The sequence below is a fragment of the Camelus dromedarius genome, chromosome 1 (genome assembly GCF_036321535.1).
Source record: "Camelus dromedarius isolate mCamDro1 chromosome 1, mCamDro1.pat, whole genome shotgun sequence".
Lineage (NCBI taxonomy): Eukaryota > Metazoa > Chordata > Mammalia > Artiodactyla > Camelidae > Camelus > Camelus dromedarius.
The window spans coordinates 86558862-86586829 of NC_087436.1; the positions used below are offsets into that span (position 1 = coordinate 86558862).

At 42.3% G+C, this 27968-nt stretch overlaps 1 protein-coding gene across 5 annotated transcripts in view; it reads left to right on the top strand.

The window, feature by feature from the left end:
- Positions 1-27968, top strand: part of LNX1 (ligand of numb-protein X 1) — a 167521-nt gene that overhangs the window by 37051 nt on the left and 102502 nt on the right. For 2 of the 5 annotated variants that reach the window (XM_064486578.1, XM_010992833.3), the window contains exon 1: positions 16663-16873. The gene's annotated coding sequence lies outside the window, so the exon portion shown is untranslated. Of the gene's footprint in view, positions 1-16662; positions 16874-22705; positions 22776-27968 lie in introns of those variants that run through there. The other 3 variants (XM_010992831.3, XM_064486562.1, XM_031434498.2) reach the window with 3 other exon arrangements.

Consider the following 27968-nt stretch of genomic DNA (forward strand, 5'->3'; position numbering starts at 1 on the left):
TTACCAGATTCCTTTGGGTTTTCTAGGTTTACGGTCATATCATCTGCAAAAATAGATCATTTTTCCTCATCTTTTCCAATGTTTTTTCCAGTTTTCAAATTTGTTACCATAAAGTTTCATATTATATTCTCCTTTACTACTTTTAGTCATTTTAATATCTGTTCTTTCTACTTCCTGTTTTTTTACAATTTTGCTTTTTTTCCTTTTTAAAAATTGAGTTGTCTATCAAATGTATAGATTTTTAATGTAACAATATTTAAAACTTATATGTTCTATTTTTTCTTTCTATTTCATTAACTTCAGCTTTTACCTTTATTAGTCCATCTTTTATTGTTCTTTTTCTAATTTCTTAATGTGGATTTAGTTTCTTCTCATCTTCATTCTTTCACAAGGAAAGCTTTTGGCTATAAAATTCTTCTGGTACAATTTCACAGAGTCTTAGAAGAGTATATGATAAAGTTTTCCTTTTCATAGCTTTCAAGATGATCAGTAATATTCGTTTTGATTTCTTCTTTGAGCCAAATATTTTCTAAGTATTTCTTAATTTTTAGGTAGACTATTTTCGGTCCTCTTTTAATAATTTTTTTTCTTATTCATTAAATTAGGATCAGATAATGTAAGATATAAAATCTTTATTTGAATTTGCTGAAGTTTCTTTGTAGCCAGCTACATGATCAGTCTCTGTAAATGTTCTGCAGACATATAAAAAGTAATAAAAATTCTGTATATTTGGAATGTAGGTTTTTTAAAAATTGAAATACCATCAGTTACAATGTGTCAATTTCTGGTGTACAGCACAATGTCCCAGTCATGCATATACATACATACATGGAATGTAGGGTTTTGTTCAGCTATTATGTTGGGAAGCAGTGTGGCACAGAGACTTAAAGCAAAGACTTCAGGGAGAATATGTTTACTTTCAAATCTTGAACTTATCATGTGACCTTCACCGCATCTGTAAGATGTAAATAATAATAGTATCTACTTCGTAGGGTCTCTGTGAAGATTAAATTATTTAATATTCATAAAGTACTTAGAATAGAAATTAGAACATACCAAATGCTATATGTTAATTGTTATATAAACGAAAAGAATTAGTCAATTCATCTGTCTTTATTTTGTGCTTTCTACAGAATTGTCTAATATAGTCCAAAGAGATACATTGAGTTAATACAAAATTTTGGCTTGTGTGTCAGAACATTATTCTGCTACTATTTTCTTTGAGTTTAAATTTTAAATTATTAAAGTGAGAAATTTTAAAATGTAAAATCTTTTTTCTTTAGATTGTCAATGATCATTTTAATTCCTTGAATTTTTCTTATCTTCATTTTTTTTATTTTTTCACACTTGCCCACACTTAAAATTTCTTTGCCCTTAATAAACTTAGTCCCAATCTCATTCTTCCTTAACTAAGTTGCCTTTTCCTCCAAATAGTACATAAATAACCATTTTTGTTATACTTTAGAATGATGGATTTCCTTCAGGCTAATTCAGTAAAGTAAAGTAGCCTATGTAATCAGATTGGATTACAGATATGCTCCCAAATGATGTTAAGTGTACTGAGTTCCACAGTCCACTCATGCTTACAATTTCCAGTGCCCTTTGTTTCTTTGTGTAAATCCAAGTTTCTGTCTCATATCGTATTCCTTCTGCCTGAAGAAATCCCTTTAAGATTTCTTGTAGATCATGTCTGTTAGTAATAACATGTCTCTGTCTTTGTTTATCTGAAAAAGTCTCAATTTCCCTTCATGTTTGTAAGACTCACTGGGTATAGAATTTGGGGTTGACAGTTTTTCCCTTCCAGCACTTTAAAGACGTTCCTTCACAGCCTCAGACTTTATTGGTTTCTGGTGAGAAGTCTGATCTTTCTTATCTTCCTTTCACAGGCCTGAACCATGAGGAAGGCTTTCTCCCACCTTCTACCCTGCCCCAATCTTTCTCATGTGGTCTGCACAGAAAAGCCTGTGATTGGGTATGAATCCTCCCTTCATCTGTGACTCCCAGGGTTTCTGTACTGTCACAAAAGCCCAAACTTGACTTTAAAAATTTACTACAAATTTTAGCTGAATTTTTCTTACCCTACTTTTATGGCAGATCGTCCTCTTCCCACGCTCTGATTCAGATTAGCTGGTGCCCGTCTTATAGTTTTCCTCAGAGGTGCCTGTTTTCTCATAGATTTCAGGCTAGTCGGTTGCCTTACAACCTCAGCTCTCTAATGCGCCCCAGGAGAGTTATGACTTTGTAGATTATTCTGCTTTATGTTTTTCTTAGGGTGTGAGTGATGCTCTTTCCAGCTTTTTATATTCTAAAAGGAAGCCACTTCCTTAGATTTTAAGTTTAATTTACAAACATTACTATTTAATGTATAAATCTAGCAAAGAACGTACAAATAGGGTACTTCGTAACTTAATCTATTAAATTTCTTTAACATGTTCAACTGCACTATAAATTGTAAAGATCATATGTTAACATTCCTTTTGAGGTATTACAGTTATCTGTTGTAGTAGGCTGTATTTCCCAAAATGGCTCCCATAGCACCATTCCCATCCCATATGCTCTTCAGTGTGATCTTGCCACTTTCCATCAAGAGGCAGGAACTATTTTTCCATCCCTTTCAATTTGGGTGACCTGGGACTCTTTCTATCACCAGAATATGGGAGAAGTTCTGCTATACCAGTCCTGGGCATAGCCCGTAACTGACCTGGCAGCTTCCCCACCACTAGGTTAGTGGGGACTCCAAGTCTTGCAGTGACCTTGTATCCAGGTTCCTTGGATTCTCCCTTGGTTCTTTGATGAGTATCAAACCAACGAGGGGTTGTGAGGAGAGAGAAGTTGTTTCAGCTCTTGTTACGGTCTGTTCATCTTTTTGTTACTTGATTCCATTCTCAATTATTTTTACATTCTTTCTACAACTCTTATTAAATTACCTCTCATTAATTTTGTGTATCTCTTCAGTCTTGTCTGATTTTGTGTTCACAATTCCCAAGTCATTCTAATGACACCCTAAAGTTACCCACCAGAATTGTATTTTCTTTTTAATCGAGTTGTTATGTTTCTAACAGTGTTTGGTTTATAGTCAGATGTTTGATGCATACTTTGGTGTTTGATGCCAACAGAATATAACTGTTATATCTTCTTTATAAAAAGTGTCTTTTATTATAATGAAATACACTTTTTCTGGTTCTGTTTAATAATTTTAAACTTAAATTTTACCTCTGCTGATATTAATATTCTACTTCAGATCTTTTTACCTTTGCGGTTATGTCTTTTCCTGGCTTTGTTTTATTATATTAACAGCATTCAGTTAAATTCTTTGTTGGAAAGCCTCTACTGTTGATTTATTCAACAAGTATCTATTGACCACCGGCTATGTCTTAGATTCTATTCTGGGCATTGGTGTATAAAACAAAGATCCCTGATCTTAAGAAACATGATGGGAGGAGACGAACAATAAGCAAAACATGTAATAAATAAGCAATTAACATAGCATGTTAAAAGTGCTAAATGATGTGGAAAAAAATTAAAACAGAGCAGGGTATGTAGGATTTGGAGTACAAGGAGGAGGAGGTTACAATTATAAATAGAGTGGTCATGATCAGGCAGATTGAGAAGGTGACATTTGAGTAAAAATTAAAGGAGGGAGGTAGCTGGCTATGTGGACATCTGCGTGTTCCAGGCAGGAAGAGCAGCCAGTACCAAGCTGTAGGGTGGAGGTCGGCTTGCTGTGGACAAGGGAAAGCAAGGAAGCCCGTGTGCCTGGAGTACAGTGAAAGGGGAAGGTACTAGATTGGGACTGAGAGTCATTGTTGAGATGCAACATGGTTGTACATCATTGGTGATTTGGCCAAGTTTTGATGGAGTGGAGAGGAAATGCCACGTTTTTCATTTAGTATATGGTGGATATATTTTATTCTGTTTCTTCTCTCTAATTTATTTATTATCGATTTGCTTTTACTTTTTACACTTTTTCTTTTCCCTAGTTTTCACAAGTTTGCTCAGTTTCTGAGGCGGGATATCTCCAGGCTGAATTCTTGAGTTTTCGACTGCTTGGCCCTAAGCTCATTTCTGTCCTTGCCTGCCACAAGAAAGGGCAGTGATTTTTTTTTAATTGAAATATAGTCAGTTTACAATATTGTATCAATTTCTGGTATACAGCATAAGGTTTCAGTCACACATACACGTATATCCCTTTTCATATTCTTTTCCATTATAGGTTACTACAAGATTTGGCAAGGATTTTTAGCTACTCTTTCCTGCAGGCCCTGGACACAGAAGAAGACGGCTGTGTGTGACTTTGGGCCACTCTATCAGTCGGGGTGGAAAACGGGTGTCATAGTCTAATCAGGTGAAACAGCTGAAAAGGGGCCGTTCTCAGAGGTGAGCACAGGGACAGTGCAGACTCGGTGCTAGTAATGGTGTGTGTTCCAGTGGGTGGGGGAGCCACTGCCACTCAGGAGAGAAGCAATGACTAGAACTCTAAGAGAAGAGCTGGTGCCCTGTGTCAGAAAATGAACCAGTCCATGCATCTAGAAGGGGAGCTTAAATGATCATAAGCAAGCACGTCACTTCCCTCTGAATTCTGCACATCCAAAGCATCATCTTTTCCTGTTTCCTGCTCCTGCATCACTCTTTTCTCGGAAGAGGTGACCTGTGCCCTACTATCCCCACCCAAGAGGTTCAGCCCCATCCCAGACATGAGCACGGATTTTTTTCTCTTGGGGAATTATATGAAAGACAAGTAAGTCTGCCTCTGAGTTTGGACTGACATTCATAATTCATGTATAGTTGCAAGAAGCAACAAACCCAGCTAGGCTAAGTATCCCCAGGTATCAAGCGTGTCCCCTTGCACACCCTTTAGAGATCTAGTTAAACGTGGTCCAAACCCCAGAACCACCACCCGCGGGAGTTCAGAGTCCTCAGTACACTCTCCAGGGGTGCCTGGTTCCTTTCTCTGACTCCTCCCTGTCTCCACACTGCCACCTCCATATGGGCTCGTCTAGTTCCGCTTCTCGTCCACCTGGCTTTTACATCTAGACATCTCATGAGTTTGCCCCCAAACATCCCTATTATTTCAGCATGTTGTGAGTATAAAAACTTCAATGACAGGTCACATTTCTTTTAGTCTCAGTTCATTTTTTTCTTCAAACATTCTCCAGTTTAAGGAGGATGTCCTGTGCTTGTGATGAGAGCACAGAGCAGAAGGGCACCAGCGTTAGTTGCTGGTATATTTTTAGTGGGGCAAAAGTAATATAAATTCTTTTCTAAGTAGAGCTGAGCAAAAATCAGCAGCTCATCAGAAACCTGGGACAGACACAGCCTCAATTTGATAAATCACCTTCCATCAAATTCACAGAACAACAAGTGGGTTTGGGCAGCCCCCCTTGTTCTGGTGCCACCACCCTCTGTGAGAACTGTTCATGGGCATGGTGGCCCTATGTTGCAGTGAAATGGCCATCAGAAATAAATTGTTTTCCATTTGTGAAACCATTGCCAAATATTCCAGGCAATATGATAGTCCCTGTAACCAGGGGTGATTTTCAGAATTTTTAACAATCAGTACAGCATGGGCATCAACCAGTCAGAATAGACCTGACCAATCAGAGGGGATGTCAGGAGTGAGCACCCAGTACAGCCTGATGGTGGACACCAGCTGAATATCTGCCCTGCCTATAATTTAATAGCAACTCTGCTAATTCACATCATTTTGTACCCAGATGCTTCCTTTCTCCTTCTTTTTCCAAACAATACTTTATTCATTGATTCATTCATTCAACAAAGGCATGATTAAGCTTTCCCATGCGCTGTCCCAACCTTTCTCAGTTCCTGTCCCACTGTCGCTCACAAGGGTATCTTCCCTAATTAAATCCTTGCGTGTTCAGTCTCTCCCTAGCATCTGTTTTGCACAGGACCCAGACCCCGCCACGACATCCCCAATGGTGATGTCAAGATCACAGACAGCAGAGCTCACTTGTTGCATAGGATCCATCCCAATATCACTACAGAGGGTAACTTCATTTCCATCACTTTGGGCGTGTGCAGTGACAGACCCTGATTGCTGTTTCTCACTCTGTTCCTCTTTCCATCATACCAGCAGAATTCTAAGGCTTCCCAGTGAGGATCCACTTTTGCTTTTGTATGAAATCTCATGTGATCATGTGTCCACGGGAGGACAACAGTGCAGAGGGAAGTCAGCCATTTAACCAAGGGTGAAGAAGGTAGGTAGAATACAGGCAGTATAGAATGGGAAGGTTTGCAGGAGGGGGGTGGGGGAAGGGAGAAATAATGGCAATCAGTTTAGAGCGTTTGGCTTTCAGATGACTGGCACTTGGGACTGATGTACTGGTGACCCCTGGTATGTGGTTCCTGGTGCCTTTATTCTGGAGATGTTACCTTATTGGGTAGAGGGTAGACCAGGAACCTCACAGATCTCCAACTTCAAGTTCAAAGAAGTTGGTATGTGCAGCATCCCCTAGGGGCAGAAATGAGGAGGGGACATGCCCAGCACCACTGCGGTACCCCCTGCCAGAACCCCGCAGCGACACAACACTGAAGAAAAAGCATCCCACGGGCCATCTGGTGTGCTGCCACACACACTCAGCAGTCCCAGCTGCGAGGTTGTGGGTGGGTGGGCAGGACACAAACAGTGTTGATCCAAGTGCAGCTGAATCACCTAGAAGGACTGGCCACCCTGGGGAGACAAGTTAGTGAGAGTCACCCAGCACGGGGGTGTGAGTGCAGCTGCGGCAGGACTTGTCAAAGCTGCACTTCCAGTCCGTCTCCTGGGGCAACTCAGAGAAAGTGGGAGAGAGGACCGCTAGGGCGGCTTCCCTTTGCCATGTGGACCACGCCACTTCAAGGGGCCGGCCTGAGCTGGAAGGACCAGCCTGACCACCCTAGGCTGATGGCTAGCACTGATATCGACAAAGCCTCAAATTAAGACAGTACAAAAAGGGAACTTGGAGATCTGGGGCCTCTATTACCCAGACCAGTTAATAACACTGCTCCTAGTTCTTTAATCCCCATATGTGTTCATTGAACTGAGCTGAATGGATTTGAAAATAAAATGCAGGCTTCTTCTCGGACATCCTTATTCCCCACGGGGAGTGAGTTCCTGCTGTCTCACTTGGACTTTGGTCCCTTGGTTGCAGCCGAGGTCAACATTTCCAATGCAAGGTTAGTTGAGCCACCCAGGAGGGAGGACTCCAGGAAAGGTTCATGGTGATAACAATCCCACGTTCTCGTAATTGGCCAAGGATAGTGGGAGGGGAAAGTATTCATTACTCTGCAATAATCTAAACTTCGACTGGAAGTGCAGCTTCCCCGCTGAACTTGGGAGGAGCTGGCTGCTCCTGGGACCAGAGTTACCGGGACCAGACATGGCGATGCTGTCTCCACATGCCCTGAGCGCATGTCCACCACTCCACCTTGCTGTGCCTTCACAGCCACCAGGAAGTGCCCTTGTTTACTCCAGGCACCTTATCGTGGATTAGTGGCAGGAGCCCAGGGGAATTCAGCTCTAAGAAGGGCTAAAAAGAGGCAAGCATCCAGGTTCATTGTCGAAGTTGAGAAAGAACATCTTCTCCTGCTCATGATTTGGGAAAACCAAACAAACTTCCCTTTGCTAAGACTCTGTTAGTCAGAATCTGACCAAGAACCGTCTCCCCATTGATGGTGAGTGGTTTTCATGATATCCTCTGTCTTCTATTCTTTGACTAAGGAGAACTGAAGGACAGGCTTCTTGGTAGTGATCCCTGTCTTTGAGGACCTGCCCTTTCTTGGATGGAAGCAAAAGTCCATTAGGAGGGAAAACATTTCCCCACCTAGAAAGTCGGCCCTTTCTGTGCTTATCACACCTGAGGGGACCAGCAACACGACTCCCTCTTGCTTTTGCCTTTTCCTCTCCATCCTTTGTTGGGACACTGTGTGTGTGTGTCTGTGAGTCACTGTATGTTACTAATTATTAAGAATTTTCAACTATCTTGGGAAAAAATTGGAAGAAGTTAGGCTTTTAGACGTGGCCAGAGCACCCTATTAGACAGGATAAAAGACAAGTATATGGAGGGTTTGTAAAGAAAACAGTAATTCAGTCTTCTTCACCGAGGACTGAATATACAAAAACTAAAATTAAATGGGATTTAAATTACACAGCGGTTAAAAAGCTCATGAAGTTTGAAATGGGGATCTTTAACAAAGGTTTACTGAAGTCACCAATGCTACCTTAAAGGGATTTTAATTCATCTAAATATCTACGCCTGTTACTGAGAGAGCGCGTCTTCGAAAAGTGCCAGGCAATCCTGATTGTGGGCACGAAACGACCACGTTTGAGAAATAGTCTTTCTACCAACTTAGAGAACCCACCTCTGTATTTGTGAAAATTGTAAAGGTGTAAGAAGTCTCAGGTTCTCTGGGGTGACACACAGAAGCACCACAGGTCCCTGTTCCCATGGGCCCCTTTCTTGGTGGAGGGCAAGGCGAGGCTGTGTGGGGCCCTGGGAAGGTCATGGGCTCCAAAGTTTGCGGAACTGCACCCCAGCGTTAGCTCCGTCATTTACTAGCTGGGCGAACTTGGGCGGGACATTTTTCTTTTTTTAGTGGAGGTGCTGGGGATTGAACTTAGGACCTTGTACATGCTAAGTGTGCACTCTACCACTGAGCTATAACCACCCACCTTGGGCAGGACTTCTTAACAACATGAAGCCTTTAAATGAGAAGAAACAAGCTGACCTTCCTCCTTCATGCAACTGCACAGGTACCTGGCAATTTCCACCTTGTGCTTGAATCCTTTGTCTTGAACTCTGCTTCTCTATTGATTATGATTTCTCAAAACATAGACTCTTTTTATCCTTGACAATGACTAGCATGTTAACAGTGTGTAATAAATTTTTTGAATAAGTGAATACTGAATGTCTAGATTGTAGTATTACTGTGAAAATTCTATGTAATAAAGCTAGTTCCTTTCCCAAAGCCTACAGGCCTAGACTCCTGGGAAAAGGAAGGGGTACTTCTAAGATGTAACCTAACGATGGGAATTCCTTCCATCCCTCATTCCTCTCCTTGTCTTACAGTCATCTTTAGTTCTTTTAACTCATGTTTCCGGAAGGCTATTTCCTCCCAGGCACGGGGCTAAGCCCTGAAGGTCTATGAAAGTCATGTCTAGGGAAAAGACCGTCTTTAAAAAATTACCATCACTACAGTGACTGCTGTAGTAGAGCATGCCCAGCGCCCAGCGCCAGCCAGTGTCTGCCTGGGGAATTCAGGGGAGGTTCTATAAAGCAGGTGACGTTTGAGCTGAGCCCAGAAGATGGAGCAGGAGTTTCCCAGGCTGAGGGCGGAGAAATAGCTGAGTCTCAGGTCTGCCAGTAACCAGCTGAGCATGTTGGACAAGTTACTCGACCGCTGGGAGACTCAGGTTCTTCATCTGCTGAGTAGAGTTAGCTGGTGGAGTTTCTGCCAGGATCCTGTAAGAGAACATATAAAAGTGCAAAACATCAATCCGGCGATGGTAAACGGCCACAAACTGTCAGGATGGTGCTACACGGGCAAGAGCCCAGCAGCGAGAGACCCTGGTTGTTATGGGAACCACACTCAGGTTGGGGAGGGGTACCCAAGGGGGACTCCAGTAGACAGTGCCTCTCCCACCTAAGTTTGGGATAATTGGAGAAAAATTCAAAAAAGTAATTATGAAGGTCAAAAGATCACCTTGTAAATGGTAATGGCTAAACTGGAGAACAAGGACTGGAATGAGAAAAACAGCTTGAAGGCACCCAGCCCAGGCAGATCTGGACTTGGCGGCATCTCAGACAGACCCTGCCCGGGGAAGACCCAGCACACGGAGCAGCAGAGGAGAACTCACCCCCAAGACGGAAAGATGAGGGGCGAAGGTGAGCTTACCTGATGTTCCTTCCCACTGTTACCCCAGAAGGTAAAGACCCCAGTTCTTTTCATACCCGAAAGATAAGTTTACAGTCCAGAGATGGTGCATTGTGTAGTAAAAGATTTTAAAAGGTTTTTTTTTTTTAACATTTTTTATTGATTTATAATCATTTTACAATGTTGTGTCAAATTCCAGTGTTCAGCACAATTTTTCAGTCATTCATGGACATATACACACTCATTGTCACATTTTTTTCTCTGTGAGTTATCATAACATTTTGTGTATATTTCCCTATGCTATACAGTGTAATCTTGTTTATCTATTCTACAATTTTGAAATCCCAGTCTATCCCTTCCCACCCTCCACCCCCCTAAAAGGTTTATTTAAAAAAGGAAAACTACACCTCCAAGAACGGAAGGCGGGCTGCTCCAAGGGAGGAACAGCGGCCGTCTTGGTCTCCCCTTACTCCTGCACCCTCATTCAGAGGTGGTCTCTTGATTGGTGACGGCTCGTGTCCCTGGAGTGCGTAGTCATGTTTGGCCCCTTTGCGCATGTCCTTACCCATGGTGCACACAGAAAAACCCCTGGGGTCAGGGAGCTAAACTGCAATGTTAATTATAATACAGCGAGCATTGGGTTGTGTCCAGTTAAGTCTTTCCTGCTACCACACAGTTGTGGCTATCAGGTTCTAATGGGTTTCTTGCTGGCACTCATTTAGAGGAAGTCCCTTTATGCTGGATGTGGGCATAACATCTTCTGGACCATCCTCCCTCTCCTCCACCTCTCTGCCCAGTGCCCCCACTTACCTACCTAACACCATCTTTGCAGTGAGGGACTCGCAGGGACAGAGTGACTGAAGGATGCTGCATGGTCGGAGTTTGCTTTGGAAACCACTTTCCGTTGAAAATGAGGTGGAGGGAAGTCCTTTCTAACACAGTGTTATGAGGGCATGGGGGCTGGGGAGTGGCTAGTATTCTGTGGATAGAAAGGATATGGAGATGTTGATGAGGTTTGATAGGCAGGTAGGGGCCAGGTCATGAAAAGCCTCGCGCGCCAGGCAGGGCAAATGAACTGAAGGTGTGATGGCTGCAGAGAGCAAAGGAAGAGGCGCAGACCAGGACTGCCGAGGAGACTAACAAGTGCAGCTGGCATTGCCTGGCATATGTACACAGTGGCACCAACCCTTGTGCTTAGAGGAAGAGAGAAGGCTGGCGCCCTGGTTCTTCTAGGCCACTAGAAAGTTGAGGATGCTGGCAAGGAAGTGGAATCTGGGCCAGATAGGCTTGAAGCGAACACAGTAGGGAACAAATATTCTTGGGCAGCCTCCAATAGTCAAGAACCAGGGGTCACAATTAATTCAGAGAAGGCAAAGTTTGAGTAGAGTGAAAAATCTGAATGGTTAAGAGAATACAGGTGACAGTAGTATTTTCAGATTTTTTTTTGAAATGGAAGATTTTTAGATGATAAGAAGTTCCAGGGGTTGGCCCTGAGAATGGTTAACTCAAGAGGAGTAGAGGCAAAAGTCCTCACAGTTAAGAAGGTCAAAGATACTGGAGGGGTCATCTACAAAGTCATGGAAGCCCCCAGGTTGAGGCCAAAGTTCAGAAGGAGAGGAGACATTTTACACCTTTGGTATATGGTTTCAGGGCAATTATAGTAGCTGTACATGATGGAACGAGGAAAGAAACAGAGATAGGACAACCTTCAAAATAGTAACAACCATCACCAAAAAATCAAATAACCAACCTGGTTTATGCAAGGATGGAGTCAGATATTTACAGTTGTGAAACACAGGCCTTGTTTGACAATTATAAAGACAGTAACAATGAGGTCTTTTTTTTCTTTTTTTCCTACTAAAGAAGAGTGTGCTGGCCACAGATCTGTGTAGGAAACCTTCACAAAATGCGTGCCATCTTTAATGACTGCCAGAAGCACGTAACCCAGAGAAGTGTCTGCTCTCTAACTGTAGATCCATAGAATATCCTAGAAGCTCATCTGCAAACCAGACAACACACAGGCTGTGAGTTTGTCAGGGAGATGCAATCTCTTCCACATACACAGAACCAGATGTCCTCTATCTCAAGTGCTGATATTTGTGGTTATTTCTGTTATTTTCCATAATTGCCCTTCTGGGTTCTGCTTACTAGCACCATGCTAAGCACTCGTAATTAGCCAGTGAAAGATTTGTAACTAAGCTAATTAAAGGGGAAAAAAAATAACTGTGGCCAACCTGATGGAATGTGTACAGCAATTCCATCTCACAATGCTAAATACTTTCCGCTAAAGAGATGCCTTTTATTAAAATCAGATGGAATATGTTCACTTTTGTTGTGGCATTCGGTCATATGAGACAACTCTACCAATATGCTTTTAAAAAAGGGGAAGCAAACAGGGGCAAAGTAATTCCGACGAGTCCCGGGGTACTTACGGTCTTAGCAATGGTTCATTGCCAAGAAGAATCCTTGAGAATGCCAACCTTCATTGTGGTGATCTAGAAGGAAAGAGCTTTGAAAACAGACCTCCTTTTCCCCTCTAGATTTTCCTGTCAAGATGCATAAAAGAATTCAGACGAATCAAAAAGCCCAAGTGAGCTGGCTGGTTAACTAGGACAGGCCCAGCCTTGAGTTCAGAGAACTTTCTCTAATGCGTTCCACCTGTCTCTCCAAAGAACAGAGTTTACAGGATACATTGACTGCAAAGGAAGCTTGCTTCTAAACAGTAAGATGATCATATGGTAGCTGAAATGGCATATCATGGAAGTTTAACTCAACACTGAAAATATTGTCACTCTTAATAAATTACCCATGCCCAGGATACTGGATTTCTTTCTCTTTCTCCTTCCTCCCCTCTTTCTTTCTTCCTTCCCTCCTTTCCCTTCCTTCCTTCCTTCCATCCCTCCCTCCTTCCTTCCTTCCTTCCTTCTTGTTTACTCATAAGAAGAGAAGTAGCCAGCAGTGATGGGAAGACCATTACCCATCCAAACTTAGTATAGGATGAGTCCTCTTCAGTCCAGCGGGGTGAACATTTCATTGCTGTGTCTTCCCCCTCCTCCCCCACTACACACCTTCCTCCCCAGCTCACACAGGCTGTGATCATCCCTGCCTCCATCTGCTTGTCCTGCCTGCATATGATTGCCTTTATCAACTATATCTCCAAATCCTTCAAGGTCCCATTCATGTTCCATTCTCCATGAAATCTTGCCTAATGACACCAGCCAACAGCAATCTTTTCCTTTCCTGATTACCCCTCCCACTTACTTTCAAACCAGGAATAGAAATTGCTGCTGTGCTTGAACTTGTGTCTTGAAGATTCCAAGGTTATGTCTGAGCTCCAGGGCACCACAGCCTTCTAGCAATGACAATGAGAACAGTATGGGAGGGGGGAATGGAGCAGTGTGTGTCTAGTATTTACCAACCCTGGTCTAAAGCAGCTAAAGCAGTAGTTTGTATGGAACTTAATTTTACACTGTCTCATATTATCCAATTATATGTCGTTCTATGTTCTTATGGCCCTTCTCATAGATTTTTTCAGATTTTAAAGGGATAGACTGCTAAAGCTATAGAGAGAAATAATCATAAAAGATAGCACAGACAGTTAGAACTGACCATTCTGGAGGGGTCCCTCAAGTTGGCCTTCCCTTCTTTGGGATCTATCAAAAAGATGATTTCATGAATGCCTCCAGGAGTGATGGATTTCTTGGTGTGTTTTCTCATCAATATATGTATAAGTGTATCCATATGTATATATGTTCTATACCTACATAGTGTATAAATCAGATTACTAATTCATTTACAATTGGAGACATTCCTTCCCAGGGCTACTTCTACAGGCGTTTCCTTCTGAATAGAGAGATAAGAAGTTTGATTAGTGTCCAGGAAGTTGCCCAGGGAGCATGAAGTCAGAACTTTTCCCCCTTTTTCCCCAGAGGTTGAAACTGCCCAGGCCCTGCCACTTACTGGCTGTGCTGTCCTTAAGCAAGTAGTCAGCCTCTCTGTGCCTTGGTTTCCCAGCTGTATATCCAAATAGACGAGAACCGGACTTATACAGCTTTTGTAAAAAGTGCTTGCAATAATTAGCACCAGCTAAGCACCTATTTGGTGTTGGGTTTTTTTAATGTTATTATATCTATCTTTGCACTGGTACTTTAGAAGTAGTATTTCCATAATAATGCAACAGCTCTCAGGGAGTAATGAAGCCCGTATTCATTTTTTTAAACTTTAAAGATGATTGTAAATCCAGGAATCCTTAGTCGAATGGCCTACTGTATCAAAAACATCTAATGTTTTCTTTTCTTTTATACACCGTTCCTGGGAGTGAGCTCCACTCCTGGGTGAACTTTTGTTCTCAGTTTTTACTCATCAAACCAGAGGAGCAGAAAGCTGCAAGTCTGTGAAAATAGCAAGTGAAGCCCTGTAGCCTCCAGGGCTTTGGGTAAAGCTTTCTGCGTTGTCACTTCCTGCAAATTCTCTTCCCGAGAAGCCGCATTACTCTCCTCCCCTCCCCCGCCGCCGCTGTGACCCGAGGTCCGCACTCCCCCTCCCGGGTGGGACCTGCTGCCCTTCAAAGGTGACTGACACACTCGGGCAGGCAGGCCGCCACGACCGCCGGAGGCAGGCTTTCTAGGCGATTCATCGGGCTGGCGGCTCGCCGTGCCCCTCCTCCGGTCCCTGTCCCGGGGACACCCAGTCCCGTGCAGGAAAAGCCTTTGTTTCGCCGATGTTTCTGAATTGAGTATAAGCTGGTGGGCTGTACTTATTCTTGCAACACCCGCAAGTAAAAGGTTTTGCTGCCTTTACCTTTTGTTTTCATTGTTAATTATAAAGGAGTAGCCACACCCAGCATCGTTTCTATTGGGTAGAAACGTGAGTGGGGATTTTTTTTTTTTTAAGCTTCCAGCTCTCTCCAAAGTGCACCCAGTTCCCAGGTGGGAAAGGTAGTCTAGAGCAGTCCTGGGCGGCTGCGGAGAGGAGCCAGATCTTTTGCCAGTGAAGAATCCAGAACCCGCCCTGCACCCCAGCCCTTGACTAGAATTTCTCCTCCTTCCCTCCCCGGTTGTTTTACAAGGTATTGAATGACTGGAGGCACCCAGTCAGTGTCGAGGCCAAGGGAACGAATCAGGACCTTCCTCCTCCCATCCTTGACCTCCCCTCCTCCTCCCTCTCCCTCTCCCCCTCCCCCTCCTTTTCCCCTCCTATTTATCCTTCCTCCACCCCTCCCGAAGCCACACCACCAACCAACCTACCAACCAACCCATTCAAAAACCTCCTAAGAAGTCCAGTCTTAGAACGTGTGGAACCAAAGCATTACCAGTCACAAGAGAAGAGGGAGACGGAGTAAGGGGGAAAATAGGAATTTCAACATTTCTTTTTCTTCCATCTACTAAAATATAGTAGATCTTTCTGAGCAAGCAGGCCATCTTCTTGGGAGGGGGAGCCCACGATTTCCCCAAGTAGCACATTCCAGAGAGTGAGTAAAGTGTCCAGAGATGCTGGACTGGGGGACCCCAGAAATGCAGGACGCTTAAATACAATGATGGGAGCTGTTTACAATCCTCTGAAAGATGCCAGAGGGTTTAACAGTCAGTCGTCACAGTCATAGCTCACAGCTGCCGCTGCGTACGGGCTGGGTTGCAGCTCTCCTGTCGTTTCCTGTTGGCAAAACTGCAGCAACACAATGACTTGCCCAGGGTCACGCACCAAGCTGGGGAAAGAAATAATCCTGACTCCTCCTTCCTGGCCCTACCCAGCCAGCAATGCCACCTTATTACTGTACTAGCATTCGAATCTGAATCATGTAAATTGCTCCTAATTGCAGGCCTGCAGTGAACTGTAACTGCCGTGTGACACCCCCGGGCCAGGTGGGAGTGACTGAAGTTTCACAAACTCCTGAGTATGGGGTGAAATGCTGGGACAGGATGAGGCTAAGGAAAATGTGTTTGAAAACTTGACTCTGAAATTGCTGACAGGCACCATATTTCGATTTTTTTAAAAGGAGTTTGAAATACCATCTCTTATTTATTATATTGGAACAGAGACACACACTTGGGATTCAAAGGGATGCCGTTCAGAAAGGCATTTGGGGATAAATCTCAGATCTTTTCCAAGCAGTCAGTCTTCACACACTTCCTTTTTATGCTCATTACACAACCGTCTGTTTTTGTGTTTATACTTCCTATGTTGTCACTTATATGTGGAATCTAAAAGATAAAACAAATGAATGTATATAACAAAACTGAAACAGCCTCATAGAGGATAAACTAGTGTTTACCAGTGGGGAGAGGGGAGGGGAGAGGGACAAGATAAGGGTAGAGGATTAAGAGAAACACACTACTATGTGTAAAATAAAATAAGCAACAAAGATACATTGTACAGAACAGGGAAATATAGTCATTTTTTGTAATAACTTTAAATGAAATATAATCTATAAAAATATTGGACCATTATGTTGTACACCTGAAACTAATATAATATTGTAAATCAACTTTACTTCAATTAAAAAATAGAGTTTTAAAATGAAAAAAATAAAGAAACTATCTTTTTAACTCTTTTGTAGGCAGTTAGTAGGAGCGGGTGGGAGGAGGGGGCTGTGGACGCAACCAGGCATATACATTCAGATCTGTCCACGGGGCTGGACACGTGCTGCGCTCGGGAAAGTAAGTAAATTCCATCCAGCAATTTGCTCTAACTGATTCATTTTTCCACACAGAGACGCCACCTACCTGCTCGCAGGTATTCAGGTAAATGACAGGTGGGCGGGACCTACTGGCTGTTTCAATAGCTAAGGTCCCAGTAATGTTTTATCTGTCGAGGCGCCCGTGATGTCACACATTTCCTGCTCTCCACCGACCAATGCCCTCCTCCTTCCTCTAGGCACCTGTTCGCCGAGGTGGAGGCTGGTCACTGCTCCTCGGGTGGCCCGAGGAGCTGCTGGATTCACCCACAAGGCGGGAGAGCTGCTGGGTTGCTGCTGCTTTGAGAGCCCCAGGCAACACTTGGGAAGGTGAGCCGAAATCCTCCATTTTTCTCTCTGGGCATTTAGACCGCTGGCTCCTGACGGATCTGAACGAGGAATTTGAGTGAAAAATATAAGCCAAATGACTGAGCCCTGGGTGTTTTTCCCAGAGGGAGAAGCCCTTTTGAAAGGAAAGAGATGCTTTTGACATTTTGGTTGCACAGGAAAGTTCTCCCAGGCCAGATAGTTAATCCTTTTTGTTTCTCTTAATCATTAATCCAGCCTCTGCTTGTCTGGGAAGTTGAACTGATTATTATTATTTTTTTAACCCTGAAATGGAGTGGAGTGGAAACTTTTTGAAACTTAAAGATGCAGACCTGCTCAGCCCGTGTAATGGGGGTGAGGAGACCGACTGAAATCAGACTTGCCTTATTTGCCTTATTTTGCCTTATTTTCTATGTTCATCTCACCAGAGGCAATTTCTATCTAAACCTGTAAGACAACTTTAATTTTTTTTTTTCCTGAAAGTCTCTTCCTCCAACAGGTAAATTCTGTTGCCCTTACTCTGAAGCCCTCCACTCCAGCGTTCCTCCTTCTTTCAGAAAGTCTACTGTTTTCTTTGTTCTTTGTCGAACATTCTTTTTAAAACTACTTGGCGGTCTGGATGAGAATTGTTTGCATTCAGACCTGGAGAGCCTGCCTGCTGACCTTGGGTTAAAGTAAAGACTATTTCCTCAATGTTTACAAGAGTGTAAGCTCAGGTCTGATTTGTAATTGTTTTTGAACTCTTCCATTTTTTTCTCTTTTGCTTTTCATAGCAGATATACCAGGGAGATTGTTCTGCCAGGACCTTTTTTTTTTCTTTTTAAGTAATTTTACCTCTAGGATCCATTTTTGTTTTCTTAATCCTGACCACGCAGCTGGTTACTACTTCTGTTCTCGACCACCCAATAGCCACACTCTCCATCCAATACTGTCGCTCCAAACCCAGTTCCCCACTGGGATGAGCTGGAAAACTGGGGGAGAAAAAAATCAACCGGTGTGGGAGACGTTGCATTCTGGATGCCTTCATGGGCTATTTTTCTGAGATTTCAGTTTGCAAGGGAATCTGTTAGGAATATTCGTATCCTAGGAATATTCATCTCCATCCACCCAGAAATTCTAAGTGCATGTCAGTTCCCCAAAAGTATAAATTGAAATAAGCTGACATTTTTGTGTCCGACAGTTGCTTCTCCCCGACTGAGACTCTGCCCTCTACTTGTTACCAGTCTCTCTTGCTCCTCAGAGGCTGAGGTTGCTCTTCACCTGACCTTTGCGTCTGTTCTTTCCCCCAGCGGTGTGTTTGGGTGGTGGCTGCTGTTTGTCCTCTACTAGTGTGCTCACTTGATTCAGAGTTTTGTCAGCAGAGGAGAGAAAAATATCTCTGAGATCCTGAATCTTCCGGATAAAACTGTGTCTTTAAAGGCACAAACCTCTCCGCAAGATTGCCTTCCCTCTGGTTGACTGTGGTTCATTAATTCTTTGCATAGAACTTAATGTATGATTAAACCAATCATTTCATCACTGTATGTCGGGGTCCCTGGGTATTAAAGGAACAAAGCTGTGGACTCTTCACCCCCAGATGTAAGAAAGGGAAAAAAATTACAGAGACTGGAACTCAGAGTCAGGTCATCTAGAATGCAGTTGATCTCTTGGATAATGCGTATCGGATGGAGAGCGTCAAAACGGCCCAACTGAATAGTGAGTTTTATCCAAAGGGGTGAAAAGACCTACAGTGGTTCCCTTCCTGTAGTAACTCCTTTCCTTGATTAAGTGGCAATAAGGCCTAACTGGGAAATGTACAGTCTCTCCCATTTAGTTACTTTATTATTTCTCTGACCTTCAGTTTCTTTATCAGTAAAGTGAGAGATAATATCCCTACAATATAAAGCGGTCCTGAGAAGTACATGGGGTAACATATATGGAGCATCGAGTGACATGTCTGGTGCTAAGTGAGCCATCCTTCTTGAAGGCATTATCCTGGGCTGCTAGGAGGAGATGGTCTGACCCTTCTGAGATAAAAGGTTGCAATTGTTAGGAACCCTGATAGTTCTTGTTACGGTTATTGCTTGTAAGTAATTAACGCCAATGTTCACAGTTCAGAGAAAGGAAACAGGCAGGAGGCAGGAGAAGGGTTAAACTGTGTCATTAAACAGGCCAGGCAGATTGGTCTCTGCCAGTCTTCCAGGAGTGTTTAGCAGCTGCTGGCCACTGCTGTTACTCTCATCCCACAACAGACCCACAAAACGTGGTCCTCCGCGGGCCTTCGGGCGAAATGTTCTGTTGCTATTTGCTGTAATCTGACTTGGCAGGCAGCCCTTTCTGCTTTCCATTGTGCTATCTCCAGGGCAGACTGGTGCTTGGTCTCCTCCAATCTTGCAGATAAACACCCTTCACCGCAGCCTGGTGAGCTGGCAGGCCAAGTTCCTGGGAGAAGGAGGCTGCCAGTTTGGAGTCTGCCCTGTACTGAGGAAGGGAGACTTGTGCGTCCTTTGGCTATGATTGTCTCCCTAATGGACTGTCCTATGCCCTTTGATGACCTTGAGCCATTGCATGAGAGCAGGTGTGTTTCCAGGGCCCTGGGACCTTCTCCAGGTCTCAGCCCATCCTGAAAAGATAAGGCATCTTTTCATCATTTACAAACAATGTAACAGCCTAGTGGATTGAGGCCAGGGGTTCATAACCTTGAACCGACTACTAGCTTGCTTAGGGGAACCCAGGGAAGCACCTCAACCTCCCTGTCCATCAGTTTCCATGTTTACCTTTTCCCTGCAAAGGGATGCTGACATGGTGTACTTCACACCTCCGTGGGTCCTGTAACAGAAGCTAGATGCACATCAGGTTGACTGCAGGGAAGTGGGCAATGCCTCACTTGGAAATATTAGCCTTATTTATTTAATTCTAGATGGAATGGTGCTGCTGCTTTAAAATAGTGGTGTGGTCTCTGCCACCAGAATCCCTGGGTTTAAAACCCATCTCCACCTTGTATGAGCTGTGTGACCTGGGCTGGGTTATTTAACCTCACTTTACCTCAGCTGTAAAATAGGCTTATTGTGAAGTTGAAATGGGTTGAAATGTATAAAGTGCTTACAGTAGCCCCTGGCACAGTGCCAGCTATCATTCGTATTATTTTCTTGAAAAGAAGGCATAGTGGGTAGAATCAGTCAGATCTGGGTCTGAGATCCAGTTCCACCATGCAATTGCCAAGCTAAATAAGTAAGTTAATATCTCCTTGTCTTGGTTTCATCATCTGGAAAACGGAATATTCACAAAAACCAGTGCTGTTGTGAGGAATAACTGAATGGTTTCATGTAAAGTGCCTGTATATAGTAAGTGCTCTATAAATGGTAAGTCTTGTGTTACTATAGGAAACAATCATTATAATGGGGACAGCTAGACTTCTTAGGTCACGTTGAAGTTTGGATATAATAATGATAGAAACAGTAGTAATTTGAGGGCCAAAAAGTCTCTGAGGAAAACGGGTTTCCCAAAAGGCCCCCAAAGGCTCAGAAGGAAAACCTGGTAACAGGAATGATCTTGGAGTTCCAGGGGAGTGTAGCTGCCAGTTGAAATACCTGGTCCTTGGCAGAACTGTGAGCAGCAGGATTCTATGATGTAAGTAACCAGTGGGTTTTCCTGGAGCAGGGATTCCTGGCTTCCTGGCTTCCAGTAGTGTCTCCTTTTTAGATTTGAATTCCTCACTTAAAGTAGAGAAAACAGTTTGCTAGGATTCTGACTACTTAAAAGGCCATTTAAGATGCTGCCAAGAGGGATCGGATGAAGGCGGCTCTAAAATGTGTCCTCCTCAGTGCCTTGCTATTCATGGACTTCCTGGTGGTACCCAACTATTCCTGATATTTATGTGCTGGCATCATGTAGACTCAATTTTATGTGGGTGGCAACTTGATTGTCCTCTGACAGTACCTCCAAAGTATCAAGGGCTTTTCATAACCATATGAAAGGAAGACTACATCACTCTTTCTGGGTTAATGGGATTTAACTGTCTATCCTCCCTAAAGACTAAAGATTTACATGAAAACTGTACAAATTGCTAAGCACAAAAACTGCACTGAGCTGAAATCAGAAACAGAAAATGTTGGTTGTCCCCTATTAACTTCTTCCTGTCACCATTTCCTCTTATCTCGTTTTGTTCTAAGGGACACGTAGACACCACAGTGGCCTTGCTTAGTTACCCAGAGATCTATTTCAGATCAATAGAAGGAAGAAATTTCTAAGAAATAGAATTGTCCAAAAGTCCAGTAGGTTGCCTTTTGGGGCACTGAGTTCCCTGTCACTGAAGGTGATTGTTTTGATATATTTGGTATCCAGTACCTATTCACTAAATGAATGAATGCATGAGTGAGGGAATGAATGAATGCCAAAGAAGACTTGAGGGGTTTTTTAGTAGCACATGCCACTCATTTATAAAATAAAGATTATATCACTGATCTCATAAGATCATTCTTAAGATTAAATGAGAAAATATATGGAAAGAATCCAGCATAGTATCTTTTTTTTAAAACAAATGTTATTTTCTATACTGCAACTTTTTAAAAATTTATTTTTATTTATTTTATTTATTTATTTTTAAAAATTTTGTTGTGAGGGGAGGTAATTAGATTTATTTATTTATTTTTAAATGTCAGTACTGGGGATTGAACCCAGGACCTCGTGCATGCTAGGCATGCACTCTACCACGGAGCCATACCCTCCCCCTCAGCGTAGTATCTTGCACTTAGTGAATTGCTCATTAAATAGTAATAATTATTGTGTTTTGTTTTATATTGTATTCTAAAAAGAAGGGGAGAGAAGGAATTTCTGGGATTCAGGTAGAGAGTAGACTAGATGACCTCTAAATTTGAGGTTTGCAGTTTTTATGACAGTCTTTTTTATTCCTATTCTCTTCACCCCTGCCCTTCCATGTCTGTCTTTCTAGAAAAACTTCTCCCCCTGTTCCAGGGAGCCACACTCCTTGACATGGTGGATCGACAATACACTTCTAATAGTGGCAGTAGGTTCTGTCCCAATTAACCGGGGGCATTTTATTCCTCATCACTAATATGTGACTTGGAATGTGTGGACTTAAATTCCACCATTATTTTCCAGTGACTCTCAGTTGCTTCTTGTGTTTGATGCATTTGTCACAGGGACATAAAAGACTTCAGCAACAGCAGAATGGAAACTCTCCAAGAATTTTCTTTAATAGCCTCGTGTCTTAGTATGTGGCAACAGCATACGCATGACGATGAGGTCTAAATATGTCATCGCTATCTGTTGAGATGATTTGCATAACTTGCTTATGACTGCTTCTGTCTGTCTGTCACATGGCCTTTTTTGAACAGTATGCTGCGTGTCTAGGCTCCTGCCTGCTCACATTAATAGGTGAATCACCTGGTGTTTTCAAACTCCTCGTTAAGTATCATCATTATGCTTGTATTATGTCTTCTACGGCACACACACAAAATCAGCTCTTCTCTCTGTAGTCTTTTTTTTTGCCCCTTGAGGCTCTAGCAAATTTGGTTTAACAGTCCTCTCTGAAAACATCTGTGTTGTAACTTAGCAATGAATTAAAAGAAAATTACCACACTTTTATACTAGGGCAGATCTGCTGTCCCGATGTATCTAGCTGTCTAAGTGGCTGCAACTCAACACATTGTCCCCAAACTGTGTAGAGAGGCGTTGGAAGAGGTCATTGGAAATGGGTACCTAGTTCCTGGGAGAATACCCCTCTATTAGTTTCCTATTGCTGCAGTAACACATTACCATAAACTTGGGAGCTTCAAATAATACACATTTATTCCCTCACAGTTCTGGAGGCCAGAAGTTTGACATCAAGGTGTTGGCAGAGCCTTGCTTCCTCCAGAGGCTCCAGGAAAGAATCCTTGCCTCTTCCAGCTGGTGGTGCCTCCAGGTATCCCAGGCTTGTGGCTACATCACTCCAATCTCCATCTCTGTCTTCACATCACCTTCTCCTCTGTGCCTGTGTCTTCTCTTCTTCTCTCTTATAAAGACACTTGTCATTGGGTTTGGGTAAATCAGATAATCCAGGATGATCTCATCTCAAGATCTCTGACTTAATTACATCTTCAAAGACCCTTTTTCTAACATGGCCACATTCACAGGTTCTGGGGGTTAGGATGTGGGAATATCTTTTGGGGGCATCATTCTACCCACTACAGCCCCCCAGGTGACATTCCTACACATAGGCCCCTCCCATTACTTCTGGAGTAATTTCTTTTTCACTTGGAGGCTGAAATATTGGGCAAAATATAGGCAAGGAGAGTTAGACTTGGTAGCCTTCACCACTACCATTATTTATTCCTCTGTTCAAAGCACAATAGTTAAGTGTTTTATGTTCTAAAGACCTACTGAATTTTATTAGTCAATCGTGTGATTTATCTACAAAAAGCAAATCAGTAAAGGTCATTGTAGGTTGCTTTAAGAGACAAGTAGTATCCTGATTAAGGAAGTGATTATTCCACTGAACCTTGAGCGCAGACCTCATTTGGGTAAGTTATCACTTCCAAGTGCCATGTTTTCAATGGGACCTTAACAAACTAGAGAGCATCCTAGGTGGACCCTTCAGTACCACGTGGACTACCCAAGAAGACAACTGGAAGAACCAGAGGCAGAAAGACAAGAGAGAAACCATAGTGCTATCTTTACTTTGGTGGGGGCGTCCTGTTTTGAGGGAATAAATGTGATCTATTTTCCACTGCAAGACAGAACAATGCCCTAAGTTCATACTAACAAGAGGGAGGCATTCAGCTGTTGGCAAACTCATGAGCTCCCATCATTGGAGGTGTTTCAAACAGAAGTTGGTAGGTCAGCCCTCCAGGATGTTGTAAAGAGGATCCCTGCACTTGGTGAGAATCTAAGATCCTTACCCAACTCAAAATCCTGTGGCTTCTCAATAATTTTAAAACCTCAAATACAAGTCATCGTGTGGGAACACCAGATACCAGGGGGTGTAGTCCTCTTCCTTGATTGAGGAATTTGCTCTTCCTCTCACCTAGATTTCTTCCCACTTGTCCAAGTCCCATTTCATGATTCACCCTGAGGACCATCTATTCCTTAAACTTGACCTGGGCCACACTACACTGCTCCCTCGCTCCTTTCTCTCCATGCTTGTCCCTAGCTGCTATTTTGTAAGACCATGACCATTGTATATTCTCTTGCAGTGTTTTATCTTTTGTTCTGTATATAAGCTCCATTTTCCTAATTAGACTTACACTCATTGAAGATGAAATTGAACTGCCTATGGGGATTCCCACAGAAATGAAGACGAATGTCACGCATGTAATAGGTGATACATGGACGCCTGTAGAACTGAAGCAGTAGAAAAATTTTGAGAATTCAAATATCTTCCTCCACCTTGCCCTTCCCTCCGTAAATCTTGGATGTCTGTTAAAAAACGTGTTTCTTGAGTATATTTTTCAGCCTTGGGTGACAGAAGGCCAGTCTGTCTTCACCCTGCTTCTTCTTGGACGCCAGGCCTGCCCAGGGCCCTGTGACAACTGGTTGCAAGGGCCAAGGGCCCTTGGTCAGTGCAAAATACTCTGCCTTCATTTTTGTTGTTGGCAGGGGATCAGCTCCATTTCACCATGTTGGGAGACCAGGAAATGGAAGGACGTCTTCTGTGGGCCAGAGTTCTCACAAAGCAATCTGAGTTTGAAAGGTGTGCAGTGGTGACACCCCAGGGGAAAGGCAGTAAAAGCTCCTCTCTAACAGGCTTGTGAAAGCCCATCCCTGACTTCTAAAGCTTGTATCTAATTGGCTAGCTCCTGGGACTCCTTTCACCTAACGCTTCCCTTGTTTTTCCCACTTTCTGAGCATCTATGTTCTCAGTTACTGACTCCAGATGTATTACACAGTCTCCTTCTAGTTCAATTCTTTAATTTCCCGGCCATATTTCAACCTCTTCATAGGCCATTTATATATTTTTTCTCTGTCTTTTCTAGTGTTGGCAACACTGTGCAGGCTAGTGTCATTCACAGACTGTATTAATGAATTGCTTACTCCCTCTGGGAGACCACTGATTGAGATATTAAGTAGGAGCAGAGCTAACCCTGCCCTTGGCAGCAGCCCATAAGCACATGCCCTTCCTCTGGTCCCTCTCCCTTTCCTCTGCAACGTATGTGGCTCCCCTGCCTCCCCAGCCTCCATTTCCAATCCAGGCTCTTGGTCCAAAGACAGTTTTTAATCTGATGCGTGACTCTTATTCAGGTCTCTAAAGCACCTAATTTTTTTTAATTTGCATTCTTTTTACTCAAGTATAGTCAGTTTACAATGTTGTGTAAATTTCTGGTGTACAGCATAACGTTTCAGTCATATATATATATTTATATATATTCAGTCATATATATATATAGTATATTCGTTTTCATATTCTTTTTCACTATAGACTGCTACAAGATATTCAATATAGTTCCCTGTGCTATACAGAAGAAACTTGTTGTTTATCTATTTTATATATAGTAGTTAGTATTTGCAAATCTCAAACTCCCAGTTTATCCCTTCTCACCCCTATTCCCCCTGGTTACCATAAGTTTGTTCTCTATGTCTGTGAGTCTGTTTCTGTTTTGTAAATAATTTCATTTGTGTCTTTTTTTTTTTTTTAGAATCCACATACAAGTGATATCATATGGTATTTGTCTTTCTCTTTCTGGCTTACTTCACTTAGAATGACAATCTCCAGGTCCATCCATATTGCTGCAAATGGCATTATTTTATTCTTTTTTATGGCTGAGTAGTATTCCATCGTATATGTATACCACATCTTTTTTATCCTTTCATCTGTCAATGGACATTTAGGTTGTTTCCATGTCTTGGTAAAGCACCTAATTTTTCCCCATTACATATGTGTCTATAAGCTAAGGAACAGACCACAGAGCATTGGTCCATCTTCTTGTATACCTTAGTTGACAATTGATATTTATAAAAGAATTGATGGCACTTTAATACCTCCAAGTCTCACACGGTTTATCTATAATTTAAAATGTAATTGTAAATTCACTTTGTGTAATAGAAGATAGAGTTTACCCTAACTTTGGCATTTATTTTCCCCCCAATAATCTAATTTAGGAGTTGAAGCTAGAGCCAGGGCAATGGTGAGACAAACATGCCTGCCAGATAGTCATTTTAGAGAGATGAGGCCACTGGTGTGAAGAATGAATCAGCACTGGTCCATCCTAGTCCTCCATGGGTGTATCTCTGGCCTTCATGGTTCAGGATGACATGCCTGACTGTGAATGTGACCTTGGCACTGAGGTGTGGCCTCAATGACCTGTTTGAAAGCAACTCGGCAAGCCATTCTGCACTGCGTAGCTTCATCCAAATTTTAATGCATCATCAACAACAAAAAACTCTTAAGTTCAGTTTCTTGAAGGTAAAAGACTAAGGGATTCTTGGTCTGTATGTGTGTGAGACACATGATAAAACATTAAGATTGGTTGAAGGGATTAAAGATTTTGAACAACATTAAATAAGTCAGCAAAAATTACAAAGCAAACCGACTGCAACAGTGCAGAGCCTCACACTGCTTGTACAGCTGCAGTCCGCACAGGTCCCTGCTGGAGAGAATGCTTATGTCACTTGACTGGGCTCTCCTATCTACTCACGAAGAGAAGCTCTGTCAGGATCCAAATGTTTCGTGATCATTTTGGGGACTTGGCTTCAGGTTACACTTTTCCCCTCTCCTTTGAAAGTTCTTCCTCTTGCCTCATGAACCCTTCAGCAGACTGCTCATCTGGCTCCTCTATCAAGTACAACCATCAGCTAGAGCAACAGTTAATTTCCACCTTGGTTAAAATTTAGTGGCACACCTGTGACAAGGTTGTAATTCTCCACTTTTGCCTCTGCACCTGGCTGGAAACCAGGGCAGGTGGAAGGAAAAGATGGAGACCCACAGAGGTGGTTTAATGCAGAGCTGGATCCTAATCACAGCCTTGACACCCCATTCTCTTTACCTGAGTCTCTAAAATTAACAGTGGCAGGGCCTTGAGTAGGTGAGGCAAGTAAGGTGCTTACCTTTGGGTACAAATTTTAAGGGGCACCAAAAGCATTTTGTAAAGATTTACCACGTGATCCAGCAATCCCACTCCTGGGCATATATATATCCAAAGGAAACTCTAATTTGAAAAGAGACATGAACCCCAATGTTCATAGCAGCACTATGTATAATAGCCAAGACATGGAAACAACCTAAATGTCCGTTGACAGATGACTGGATAAAGGAGTTGTGGTATATTTATACAATGGAATACTACTCAGCCATAAAAAGGAAGAAATTAATGCCATTTGCAGCGATATGGATGGACCTGGAGATTGTCATTCTAAGTAAGCCAGAAAAAGAAGGAAAAATACCATATGATATCACTTATATGTGGAATCTAAAATATGATACAAATGAACTTTTTAAAATATATCCTGGTATATAGGTTCTTTATTTTTCATTTTTTTGTATATATATTTTTATGGAAGTATAGTCAGTTTACAATGTTGTGTCAATTTCTGATGTACAGCACAATGCTTCAGTCATACATGAACATACATAGATTCATTTTCATATTCTTTTTCACCATAAATTATTACAAGATATCAAATATAGTTCCCTGCACTATACAGCATGAACTTATTGTTTATCTACAAATGAACTTATTTATGAAACAGAAAGAAACTCACAGACATAGAAAACAAATTTATGGTTACTAGGGGGAAAAGCAAAAAGAGAGGGATAAATTGAGTGTTTAGGATTGAAAGATACAAACTACAATGTACAGAATAAATAAACAACAAAGACCTACTATATAGCACAGTTAACTATATTGGGCTTGTAGTAACCTGTAATGAAAAGGAATATGAAAAAGAATACATATAACTGAATCACTATGCTGTACACTAGAAACTATAGTCAAGTAAATTGACTATACTTGAATTAAAAAAAACCCCAAAAACTTAGTAGTCACGATAAGTAATATTTTAAAATAGTATTTTAAAAAACCAAAATTAATGCAAAAAATCCATGATAAAAGATCAAAAATTTTAAATTATTCAAGATGATTAGTCAAACCTGGCAATTTCCTCAGTTGAAAATCAGACAAGC